The sequence below is a fragment of the Eublepharis macularius genome, chromosome 13 (assembly GCF_028583425.1).
Source record: "Eublepharis macularius isolate TG4126 chromosome 13, MPM_Emac_v1.0, whole genome shotgun sequence".
Lineage (NCBI taxonomy): Eukaryota > Metazoa > Chordata > Lepidosauria > Squamata > Eublepharidae > Eublepharis > Eublepharis macularius.
The window spans coordinates 59,756,106-59,769,293 of record NC_072802.1 but is presented as its reverse complement, the minus strand read 5'-3'; the positions used below and the strand labels follow the sequence as shown (position 1 = coordinate 59,769,293).

General features: G+C 47.7%; 1 protein-coding gene and 1 non-coding gene across 2 annotated transcripts in view; one reads left to right on the top strand and one right to left on the bottom strand.

The window, feature by feature from the left end:
- Positions 1-1,647: 1,647 nt before the first annotated feature.
- Positions 1,648-13,188, top strand: part of ARVCF (ARVCF delta catenin family member) — a 376,032-nt gene continuing 364,491 nt past the window's right edge. The window contains exon 1 of the mRNA XM_054996344.1: positions 1,648-1,719. The gene's annotated coding sequence lies outside the window, so the exon portion shown is untranslated. The remainder of the gene's footprint in view (positions 1,720-13,188) is intronic.
- On the bottom strand, positions 3,559-3,631 carry TRNAA-UGC (transfer RNA alanine (anticodon UGC)). The gene has a single exon. It is a non-coding gene; the product is annotated as a tRNA-Ala (tRNA).

The following is a 13,188-nucleotide window of genomic DNA, read 5'->3' as shown; positions in this document are numbered from 1 at the left end:
GGAACAGAGTTCCGGAACCTCTTGAAAATGGTCACATGGCTGGTGGCCCCGCCCCCGATCTCCAGACAGAGGGGAGTTTAGATGGCCCTCCGCACCGCTGCGGCGCGGAGGGCAATCTAAACTCCCCTCTGTCTGGAGATCAGGGGGCGGGGCCACCAGCCATGTGACCATTTTCTTCGAGGGCAACCCACTGAGTTCCACCACCTCTTTTCCCAGAAAAAAAGCCCTGCTTACCGTGATGCATAAACCTTTGTGAAGATAAGCGCTGGACCAAAACCTGCCGCAACTTACCATTCAGATTCTTCGTCCCGTTTCACTGCCTGCCGTGCGCCTGAGCCTTTTGAGGACAACTGCTCACTTATGCTCCAACTTGTCCACAACCCATGAGGTCTAGAGACTTGTAAATGTGCATGATGGGGCTTTCAGTGTTTTGAGAGTGGTGTGAGAGATCTTTGTTCGGGGCTGAGCGGTGCTCAGCATCGACTGCGTAGAATTTGAGGCACCTGCGGTCCTCTCACAGCTTTGGTAGGCCCAACTTTATATATCGCTGTGAGCTTACCTTGCATTGATCCTCATGCAAGTGTAAAAATCCTGCTAAGGTTTCAAAAGCTTAAACTACCTGGCGAAATTCCAAAGTTCATGGTATCCAGAGATGGGCATCTGATGATGATCCCAGCTGACAACGATGACAACAACAACAACAACAACAACAACAACAACAACAACAACAACAACAACATAACAACATTTGATTTATATACTGTCCTTCAGGACAACTTAACGCCCACTCAGAGCGGTTTACAAAAGGTGTTATTATTATCCCCACAACAATCACCCTGTGAGGTGGGTGGGACTGAGAAAGCTCTGAGAGAGCTGTGACTGACCCAAGGTCACCCAGCTGGCTTCAAGCGGAGGAGTGGAGAATCAAACCTGGCTCTCCAATCTAGAGTCCTGCTGCTCTTAAGTGACTGACCCAAGGTCACCCAGCTGGCTTCAAGCGGAGGAGAGGGGAATCAAACCCAGTTCTCCAGATAAAAGAGTCGCACTCTTAACCGCTACACCAAACTGGCCCCCACCCTTTTATTGATGGACAGGTTCATATGGAAGAGGGCAGTTCTTCTGATTCCCTGGTATCACACTGTTTCAGCTTTCAATATCAGCCCTGCCATTTTGATTTGTGCCTGAAGCAACGTGAAAGCAAGTGTCTACCTTTGAACTCTAGCGAAATATTCTTACTGCAGTGAGTCCCCATTGGTGACCTAGCCAATATATTCTGTGCCTTGTTGGTGTTTCCAAAGACTCTTTATTGGGAGCCTCACGTAGAGAGTGTTATGATAATGTAGCCTTGCTGTTACTATATAATTGTGTCAGGATCACCCTTTTCCAAGAGGGACCACAACTGGTGTGCTGCCGATTGAAGTTAATAAACAGTGCTCTGAGCTTCAGTTGCCACCTGTTAATGCCTTTTGTTACCACAGGTAACATTATCTGATAGCATAGAGTTGCCTTTTTGTGTGTGTGTGCAGAATTTGCATTGGAGCTTTGATATGGAAATTCTGCCCATTTTTATAAACTGATTTATTCCCCTTTGCAATGGTATATTATTGAGTGTCTTTCTCTTCTTTGACAGCTTCCATCAAGCTAGGAATTCCCTGGGCTTCATCTCAAGGAAGAGGCTTTGGCTTTAGAAGAACTACAAGCAGAGGCCTACACAAAACGGTATTGAATTCCTTCCCCTGATTATGAATTCTGTTCCTCTTGTGCATTCTGTTGCTTTGATATTACATAAAGCATTTTAACGCATGGAAGCCCTTACTGCTTTCTGTGTTAAGATTAATCATTTCTTGTTTGAATTAACCTGATCCCCATTTTACTACAAGCAAGCCCTCCAGAGTGTGTGATGTGTGCTGCTGGTGATGAATCCTCATTGTGGATGGAGGGTGGGGCTCACAGGAGGGGCAGGGGAACTGAAGAGCAGCAATGAGGTGCTTCAAGACTTGCATGAACTTCAGCTTTTCCACCCATGCCAGAGAATCGGTGCTAAAATCAGGGATGTAACTGGAATGGAAAAGCAAGGCAAAGGTATCCCCCAAGACAAGAGCAGTTGTTCTCCAACTAGTGTGTCTGCTATCCCGTCCCATTCATGAGGTTGTGCTGTTGGAATTCATCCCTGCTTGTGGAAGCGACCCCACAGGTTTCGTCCCATGGCTTTTAATCATCTCAATCAAAGCTTACTGTGTTTTTATGTAGCTGGGGGTTTGCATTCATTGTGAGATGCAGATTTAATTCCACTGCTTTTTTGTTGTTAACACCACTCATATGGGCAAGCTGGTGTGAAGGCACTTGGGGCAGGGCTGTGGCTCAGTGGTGGAGTATCTGCTTTGCTTGCAGAAGGTCCCAAGTTTGATCCCCGGCACCTCCAGTTAAAAGGACCAGGCAGTAGGTGATGTGAAAGACATTCACTTGAGACCCTGGACAGCTACTGCCAGTCAGAGTAGATAAATTTATTTATTTATTTATTTTATCATATTTATATTAAAATGACCATGAGAGATTGAAGGTCTGGCTCAGTATAAAGCACATTAGAAAGTTAATGTGTTGAAGTAAGTAGATGACAATGAGTCAGTGCCAAAGCCAAATATTCTACTGTCTGTTGGCCAGCCTTGGTATGGGATTTAGAGTAATCTGGTTGGCACTATGCTTGATTTTAAAACGAGAGATGCCAAATTCCCCCTAATTCCATGCCTTCATGGGAGTGATGTGGTTATCTCCTGCTAAAGAAAATGGTCTCTGACCGTTCTCAAAGAGGATAGTATCAACATTCTTCTCCTGTTATAGGGCCTGAACCTTAGCACTGAAAACAGATTCTGTGTATGTGCCTGAGCAGTATGAGTGCCTCTACAATGTTAAGGCATCCCATGATGCCTGAAAACATTGTGGACATATGAAACTGCCTTAAACAGATTGATGTTCCATTTTTGCACAGTCCTGGAGGGCTCACAGTCCTGGAGGGCTCACTGTTGTCCAAGATAACAGGCAGAAAGAGGCCTTTCTTGAGATCCTTTAACTGGAGAGTTTAGAATCCGAGACCTTCAAAATGCACTCAGGTACTGTACCACTGAGCCAAGACCGCTCCCCTTCAAAGAAAGCCTGTGCATGTATATGAAGCAGTTTTACATGGTGTGAAACCACTGGTCTGTCAAACCTGGCCCTGCTTTCTTTGACTTGCAGTAGCTTTCCAAGGTCCAGTATGGATCTTTCACATGAACACATGAAATTGTCTTATACTGAAGCAGGCTTCTGCTTTTTCGAAGTCTGTATCATCTGCTCTGACTAGCTGCAGCTTTCCAGCATCTCTGACCTTTCACATCACCCAGTGCCCCATTCTTTTAACTGGAGATGCTGTGGATAGAACTGGTGACCTTCACATGAACACACATGAAGCTGCCTTATACTGAATCAGACCATAGGTCCACTGAGGTCACTGTTGTCTACTCAGATCCCTCCAGGGTCTCGGGCGATAGTCTTTCATATCACTTACTACCTGGTCCTTTCAACTGGAGGTGCCAGGGATTGAACCTGGGACCTTCTGCACGCAAAGCAAATGCTCTACCACTGAGCCACAGCCTCTCTGCATACTAAGCAGAGCCATGGTCCCCTTCCCAGCTCTGCTATCTGATATGCTGGGTTTGGAGCCTCCAAAGCTTGGTTTCCGCCGCTGAGCCACGGCCCCTCCCCATAATTGCAACAGGGACTCTTCCCCATGTCAGGGTTGCCCTGGAGTCTGGGGACATTCTGCATCCGGCAACATGACAGCGCCTGGCACTCTGGACCAGCGTCATCCTCAGTAATTCCATAGTCACCATTAATTAGCACGAGTGGAAACAATTACAAACGTCGGAGCAAAAAGCCATGTCCTCTGCCTGACAAGCTAATGAAAGCAGGCCCCTGAACGTGACTCTTAGCTGCGGTGATTTCCTTTCACCGGCAGTCACCCCAAGTACTCAGTGGCTGCATAATGGTATTTTGGGAGGCCAGCATCCGATCAAATATTAAAGGCGTTCTTTCTTGCTTTCCTGAAAAAGGCCCGCTCTCCGTGTGCCGCATTCAGTGTCTGTGAGCAGGTGGTTTTCAGTCTTACTTCAGCAGTTTCCAGCCATTTATTTCTGATGCCCTGAAATAGTTTTCCTGATTTTTGGAACAACACAAACCAGATTTCGTACTGTGTTGCGACAACTATCCCCATTATTGCCATGTGGATGTCTTTGATTTGGTGCCAGACCTGGCAGGCTCTGTGTAGTTGGTGCAAAAGTTTATTTTGAACCCATCCTTTCCCCGTGGTCTGAATTTTGTCTCTTGTGTGCATTTCTTCGGTGCATTTCTTCGTGCTCCTCTGTCCTTTTTGTTCTGTTTCATCCCGTTTTATTTCTTAAATGCTTATTTTGTTGGATGATATCAGTCTCATAATGGAAAACCATTCTCATGTTCTGCTGCAGTTCAGGAAATAATGTTTTGCCCTTCTGGAATATTTTAAATTGAACCTCCACTGTTGCCTTATGCTGATTCTTGATTTTCACAAAACTCTGCCAAGCATTTCTCTCTCTGTGTGTATTTATCTTGTCCTGAGAGCATAGATTCTGTTGCATCTATTGCTTATGTAAACTTAATAAAAATGAGTTTATTACATTTTAAAGCCATACTGATTTGAACAACCCAGGGTTTGGGGTTTACGAGTCAGGGAGATTTATTATTAAATGTTTTAAGAGGCTAGACAATAAAAGTAAGCTATAAAACTTTTCCTGTTTCTAAGCAATAAGCAACAATATAGCTTTTTCTTTGTTCTTCTTTAGTCAGGGATGGCCATCTGCAAACCTAGATTCTTTGGACATTGTCACACCAAATTTCCCTCCACTTAGGAAAATCTGATACACTTTCCAGTTTATGCCCAGTAGTGACATTGGCGTTTGATTACAAAGTCTGTTACCTGTGCAGTGAGCAGGGCTCATTTCGAGGGGGAACGCACAGGAATGCAGTTCTGGCAGTTCCCCAAAGAGGTCCCATTTCAGGTGGCCCCACCCACCTGACTCTCGGCCATTTTGGGCCCGTTTCAGCCTGGATTGGGGCCGAAATGGCCTGGATCGGGCTTCTGACGAGTGGTGGATCACTCTCCCTCTCATCAGCAGCCTGATCCTGACCGTTTTGGGCCCCTTTTCGGCCATTTTCAGCCCCTTTTTGCCATTTTGAGCCCAATTTTGGCCCTGAATGGCCAGGATTGGGTCCAAAAGAGCCAGAATAGGTGATGTCAGGGGGTGTGGCATATGCAAATCAGTTATACCAATGACACACTTCTGGTGATGGCAAGAGGCGTGGCATATGCTAATGAGTTATGCTAATGAGTTCCTCCAGCTCTTTTTCTACGAAATGACCCCTGGCAGTGAGAATGAAGCAGTAGAATGCCGAGCGGAGAGAATGGACAGCATTTGTTTCACATGGGGAACTGCCACTTTGCTATGTAAAATGAACTACTTGCAAGTAGATAACTAGCACATCAGGGAATTAGAAAGGCTCCAGCTCAGCCTTTCGCTTTTTGTTTTTCCTTGTTTCTCGCTGCGTGGAAGTTCTTTTACTGTTTTACTGCCTGTTGATACTGCCCTCCTGCTGGGCCCCTATAAAGCCACCAGATTTTTGCTATTTTTTTGAAGGATGCACTACTAATTGGAAAACTTGTCTCCAAGGCCAGCCTCATCTCTTGGTGACCCCAAGTTGCTCTCCGCAGGGCAGCCTTCCGTAAAGGTCTCCTGCAGCACGGGGAAACATTTTCCTTCCCTTTGCTTCTTGGTGTATGCAGCTGTGTTGCTTGACCACCTGATATTTTAAATCTGGCAGTCAGGAACTTGGCAGTGAAGAAGGGAAGAGGCAAGTATGGAGAAGACCCTGGTGAGATTGGAGAGGAAAACTGTTGGCCCAAGAGGCCGATCTCAGCACGAGGGTAGAAGCATAACACTTCCCTATTCTCTTTTGAAAGCTGAAACGTAGCAGGCGATCGCCTTTTCTGCCCAAACGCCTCCTGCACTGAACAGTCTTACAACCTGCAGGTGCACGGGAATCCAAATGATGACAAACCCCACCCCCCCGCCCAAAGCTTGAAATAAAGCAAGCTGGTTTGAATGCACAAGTCGTATAAAACTTGTTTCTGCTTAAATAAACATCTCTGGTATGACAGACTAGAGTGCGTAGGCAGCAAAGCTATCTGTCTTTCTCTCGAACACCTGCTGTATGCGGCTTTCCAGCAGGTGCGGGCATTTTTATAACCTGGAGTAGGTTTGGCAGAGCCTTCCATCACACATTGGCTGGGTTACCCTAGACAAGCCATCACAATTACCTTTCCTACGTTCACTTCAGTTGTCTTAAATTGGTGTATCTGTACAGGGCTTGGAATCTGCTATTCCAGGCCCGTGTTCAAGAAAAGGACTGTTCGGAGCCTTACCGGGAGAGGCTGGTATCTCACACCCAGGAGTCGAGAAGTTAATTGGCAGGGTTCACGACACCGCTGCCGCCTCTTAGTCAGGCGGCTACACTCTGAAGCAGGATGGAACAAAGGCTGTTCTGTTTGGCGACGTTACCGAGACGTTTCCGTGCCAGAATCCATCACGTTGAATTGACGGGCCTCTGTGAGACTGTCATTAAAATGTATCTGTTTTTCCTGCCTTTGAATTCCCGTGCATGAAGAGACTGATTATTCCCGACATCTACCAAGATTCAGTACATTTGCTTCTCACAGATATTGTTTATTAGGACTCCCAGACAGTTCGCCTTGCTTTAAAACAATCTGCAATGTTACTCAAGAGAGAGAACTTCCCTCCGGTGCCGTTTTTTTTTTTTTGCACACCGAACGCGGAAGACCAATATTCAGAGTCTGAGGGCAGAGTGGATGTGTTTCAATCGATAGGGAAGTGGAACTTCTTAGAATTTTGCACATAATAGCACAGGTGGCAGGGGAAAGAGACTAAAAAGCCCCAGTCTACATATATCTACATATATCGCTTTTCTACCGCGGTATATCAGGCTGTGATTCTCAATGTAAATGTTCAAAAAAGTGATGTTTGCTTGTTAAAAAAAGGCACTTTTGTGTAGAGAGAAGGCATGGCTCATGCTCCAGGAGGCATTTGAAAGACAGATGGCTAGTGCTAGTTTGAGTCTGGGGCAAAATGTTCCTAGAGAAGGGGCCAAGATTGGACAAGAACACTGGCCTGGCCCAGGGGATGTTCTCTGGCCTTCCAGTAGCCATCTCAGATGTAACAAGAGAAGAGCATTGAATTTATCCTGCTGGTTTAGACCAAGTGTCCACCTAGTCCAGCATGCCGTTTCCCACAGAGGTCAGCAAGATGCCCTGGAAGACTGACAGCTAGGGTTGCCAGGTCTAGGTTCAAAAATTCCCGGAGATTTGGAGGGTGGAGTTTGGGGAAGGGAGGGGCAGGGCTGGCTCACCCATTTAGGCTGGCCCGGCAGCTGCCTCAGGAGCTAAGGCACCGGAGGGGGCGCCGGACTGGGGGCAGGGGCGTGCTGCTGCGCCCGGCCAGGAGGGTGTGCTGGTGGTGGCAGCGCGGGGCCACTGAGCAGGCAGCCTCCCAGCCCTCCCGCCCAGTTGTTCTGTGCTGCTGCCGCCACTGCCGCCAGCACACAGCTGCGGGCCAGGTGCGGCAGGCAGCTGGGGTGGTACACAGAGCATCTGAACTGGAGGGCTGGGAGGATGCACACCACCACGTGCCGCCCTGGCGGCCTGCTGTGCCTGGCCCGCGGCTGCTCCGCTGGCTAGGAGCTCATGCTGGTGGCAACAGCGTGGGGCAGCCTCCCGTTCAGTTGCTCTGCAGGCCAGGCACAGCCGGCGGCCAGGGCGGCCAGCTGTGCCTGGCCCACAGAGCAACTGAACAGGAGGGCTGGAAACCGCCCCCCCCGTGTGCGCACCCAGCCCTGTGTGATGACATCACACACAGTGACATCATAACGCAGCCTGGTGCACGTGCGCACAGCGGCAGCCCTTAAGCTGCCTCAGGTGCCAGTGATGCTGGAGCCGGCCCTGGGGAGGGGATTCAGTGGGGTAGGATGCCGGAGAGTTCATCTTTCACATTAGCCATTTTCTCCAGGGGAACTCATCTCTGTTGCCTGGAGATCAGTTGTAATTCCGGGAGATCTCCAGCTACCACCTGGAGGCTGGCAACCCTACTCATAGCAGAGGGGCAGAGGCTAAAGCCTCCATTAGGTGCTGCCTTTCTACCGTATGTGAACATGGAAGTCCCAGTTATCCATCATGATAAAACGGCCATTAATGGAACCCCGTCCTTCCTGAATTTGCCTAATCCTCCTTTAAAGCAGATCTGAGCTAGTGGTAGGGTTGCCAGCCTCCAGGTGGTGGCTGGCGATCTCTCGGAATTACAGCTGATCTCCAGGTGACCAAGATCAGTTCCCTGGGAGAAAATGGCTGCTTTGGAGGGTGGACTGTATGGCATGATACTATTCTGAGGCCCCTCCCTGCCTCAACCCCACCCTCTCCAGGCTTCACCCCCCCCCCAAATCTCCAGGAATTTCCCAACTTGGATCTGGCAACCCTAACCTAGTGGCCTTTGCTGTGTCCTGGGCCAAAGAGTTCCACAAGTTAATTATACTTTGTGGAGGGCGTTGTGGAATACGGCGCTTCAAGCCAACGGGGTCTAGCCAGCCAGCCACTTCTGCAGATGAGCGGGATCTCGGCTCTGCTCCCTGCTACTCCTTCCTTACAGGCCCCTTCTAATAAAACTAGTCATTGATCAGGCCTCTAGAAGCACAAAAGAAGAGGGAGAGTTAGGGGCAGGAGAGAAGAAAAGAGGCTGCGCGTGCAGTCGCAGACCGAAGGATGTGCTTCCCCTCCAAGCGATGAGAGAGAAAGAAGCTTCTTTTGAACTCTGTAGGATGTGTATTCCTTTCCCTTCCCTTAGCAATAGGAATTTGTTTGCCGTGGAGGAAGCAAAAACCACATGTCAGATATTAATGGTCTGGTTCGGGCGCATCTATTCAGCTTGCGGCCATGTGTGTTTGCATTGCTCCCCAAAGCAGCATTGGGGGAAGCTGCACTCATCAATCCAACCAAGAAGGAGCATCGCCCTAGCAGCGCATTTCCCTGTAGCTGCAGAAATGGGGTGACACAGTTGTGTCATGCATATTTTTTTTTGTTTGTTTGCAAAAATCAGAACAAGCTTTTCTCGCTCACTAGACCTAATTTATCCGCATGTGGCGTGGCGCTTTGGCAAACGTGAAAGCGAGGAAGCCTCCTGATAGCCTGGAATCAAATTATCTGACTGGCCTAATCTACTTGTACAATAACCAGCCTCTTCTCTCCACCCCTCCGTCACTGGATCTTCTCCCTGAAGTCAAATAAATGTAAGGGATCAACAGCTGAGCTAGACACGGAGGTTTAGACAGGAGAATGAAGCGGCTTTGTGTTCTTCAGTGCCTGTGTAGTACTATTTATAGCATCAATTAACTCCTCATCTTTGGAATATGTTGCTTGACGCATCTGTTACGGAGCCCACACAAATCCTTGGGTGTGTGCTCTCTCCCCCCTTGTTTCATTCAGGGCTTTATTAGAATCATAGAATCATAGAGTTGGAAGGGGCCATACAGACCATCTAGTCCAACCCCCTGCCCAGTGCAGGATCAGCCTAAAGCATCTCTGACAAATATTCATCCAGCCTCTTCTTGAAAACTGTCAGTGAAGGGGAGCTCACCACCTCCCTAGGCAGCTGATTCCACTTTTGAACTACTCTGACCATGAAAAAGTTCTTCCTAATATCCAGCCGGTACCTTTGTGCATGTAATTTAAGCCAATTGTTTCGGGTCCTACCCTCTGCTGCCAACTGGAACAGCTCCCTGCCCTCCTCCAAATGACAGCCTTTCAAATACTTAAAGAGAGCAATCATGTCCCCCCTCAGCCCCCTCTTCTCCAAACTAAACATTCCCAAGGCCCTCAGCCTTTCCTCGTAGGGCTCAGTCTCCGGACACCTGATCATCCTCGTCACTCTCCTCTGCACCCTCTTGATTTTGTCCACAGACTTAGACTTATTAGACTTATTAGACTCAAGGATCAGTTGTTTTTCGCCTTCCCAAGGCTCCAGGCTTAGTCCTGGTATCTGAGAAGTAACAACAAAGAACCCGAACTGTGTTGTTGGGACTGCCACACTGGTCACTTCTGGAATTCCAGCAGAGTCACTGTTTTGGAACACCTTGGGTTGGATCCTGTCACTTTCTCACTGACAGTTAAGCTACAAGAAACGAATTACACAAGGAGGAGCATGTGAAGGGAGTTGCATGGTTAGCCAGGAAGCTGAGTTTTAAAAGAGATCAGAAGGCTTTGTCAATTTCTCCTCTCTACAGAGCCAGGGAGATGTTGCTTTGTTTATTTCCTCTTTGCCTCTTAGAAGGGGAGGTGAAACTGGCGGAGCCTTGGAGAGGCAAAGAGGAAATTAACAAACCCTTTGAGCAGCAATCTCCCTGGCTCTGCAGAGAGGGGAAATTGACAAAGCCTTCCAATCTCTTTTAAAACTCAGCTTCCCAGCTAACATTGCAACTCCCTTCACATGCTCCTCTTTGTGTAACTCGTCTCTTGTAGCTTGGCTCTCAATCTTGCTCAATTCTCCTCCATATTTATGATTGCCAAATCTGGGTTAGGAATTCCTGCAGATTTGGGGATGGAGCCTGGGGAGGGGGAGGGAAGGAACCTCAGTGGGGTATAATGCTATAGAGTTTACCCTTCAGTGCTTCCATTTTCTCCAGGGGAGCTGATCTCTGTAGTCTGAAGATCAGTTGTAATTCTGGAAGAATGCCAGGGCCTAACTAGAGGTTGGCAACCCTATCCATCCCGGTCCCATTTTGTGCATGCGTGCGTGTGTCCGTGTCCATGCCGGTCCCTTGATCCATAACATCTTCCCTTTTCTCCAGCAGAAAAGCTGGCAGGATCCAACCACTTGAACGGCTTAAGCGCAATTGTGTTTCACCAGTAAACTGTGATCAGTATAAGATTTGCTGTTTTTTTTAAAAAAAAATAGTATTAATGGTTTATCTGTTTCCCCATTTTTTCTTGGCTATGCATCAGGGGAAGAGCTAGAGCTCAGTTCCGGGGCAAATTCTTGCTCTGCCAAAGGCCCCAGATTCAATCACCGGTGTCTCCCATTAAAAGGATCACTGATAGCTGGATTGGACAAGGTCTCTGCTTGGGACCTTGGAAAGACACTGTCTGTCAGGGTAGATAAAACAGGAGTTGCAGAGATCCAGTTACATTTTCCTTTGTCCTTCCCCCAAGGAGTTCATTGTTTTCTCCTCCCTCCATTTCCATCCTCACATTAACCTAACCAGGGGTCATTTCGTAGAAAAAGAGCAGGAGGAACTCATTAGCATAACTAATTAGCATATGCCACACCCCTCAACATCACCAGAAGCGTGTCATTAGCACAACTGATTTGCATATGCCACATCCCCTGACATCACTTATCCTGGCTGTTTTGGACCCAATCCTGGCCATTCAGGGCCGAAATTGGGCCCAAAATGGCAAAAGGGGGCTGAAAATGGCCGAAAAGGGGCCCAAAATGGTCAGGATTGGGCCGCTGCTGAGTGAGAGAGTGATCCACCACCCGTCAGGCCCGATCCGGGCCACCTGACATGTGACCTCTTTGGGGAACTGCTGGAATTGTGTTCCTGCGTGTTCCCCCTTGAAATGAGCCCTGAACCTAACTATGAAATAGGTTAGGCTGAGTGTGTATGCCTGGTTTAACAAGCTTCATAGCTGAGGAGAGATTCTTAGATCAGTAACATCAGTTACTACACCCAAGCTGTGCTCTGGCCTGACGCAATCTTAGGTATCGATGTAAGTTCATGTTTTTATTTCAAAAAGACAGGCATTAGGCCCCAAATGTACTTGGAAACGACAGCTTCCAAAATGAAGTCCGCATTCCTTAATCCTAAACTGAGCTGTTCCGTCACAATGAGAGGAGCAGACTGTGTCTCCCCAGGCTACATGCAGAAGACCGGGCTGGGCTAATGAACGATAAGAGGAACTGAATTTTGTTCCGAGGTTTTAAGAAAATCCCCCAATATATCTTGTGTATAACTGGAATAAGACAGAACTGTTGGAATCCAGCATGTCGCTGTGGTCGTAGGCAAGGGAGAATACTTAGCTGTGAACCTTCACGGAATGTTTTTGAATTAATTACTCTCTCAAACTTTTTTCACTGGGTTGTTGTGGGGATAAATAGGAGAAGGGAAACCATGGATGCCCCTCTGAAGAAGGGTTGGATAAAAATGGAATTGATCAAATGAATGTGTGTGAACAGGATTTAGTCCTCCAGCTGCCAGGTAATACCACCGCTATCCCACCTTTGAAGCTAGCATGTGATCTGCTTTCTAATATTATTTTACAGCTTTGCAAATAAATGGAACACTGTTTTCATTGATCTGTGTTTCCTCCATGCCTGTGAATGACTTCTGCTAGGGACAGATGTGGTAAAATCCCCTGTACGTTCCCCGGAGATCGCTTCAATCAGCGAATAAATATTTACTTGTGACCCCCGGCCCTAAGGAAGCCTGCCTCGCTTCAACCAGGGCCAGGGCCTTTTCAGTCCTGGCCCCAGCCTGGTGGAACACTCTGTCAATGGAAACCCGGGCCCAGCAGGACATATTATCGTTCCGCCAGGCCTGTAAGACAGAGCTGTTCTGCCAGGCGTTCAGTGGTTGAAGGGGGCGGTGCCATGTCGGCCTCTCACCTTTGGGGTGGGGGAGGGTTCTCCCCACCACTGCACTTTGTTAATTTGTTTTATTGTATATTGATTTTAGTTCTTCTTTTTATCGATTTTAACTGTTCACCGCCCAGAGCCCCTGGGGATGGGCGGTATACAAATTGAAATATAAATAAATAAATAAATAAAATAAAAATGTCATTTCTGTCTGTCTGTCTGTCTGTGGTTGGTTGGTTGGTTGGTTGGTTCATTCGTTCATTCGTTCATTCGTTCATTCATTTGTTCAAAGGAAGGTCTGTTATTTCTCTGGCCAGTTTTGCCCTGGTTTGGTCATATGATGCTGCCTTATACTGAGCCGGTCCATTCAGCTATCAGGATCTTTTCTTCTCCAAGGTCTAAGGTCAAGGTCTATCACGTTGTCTACGAT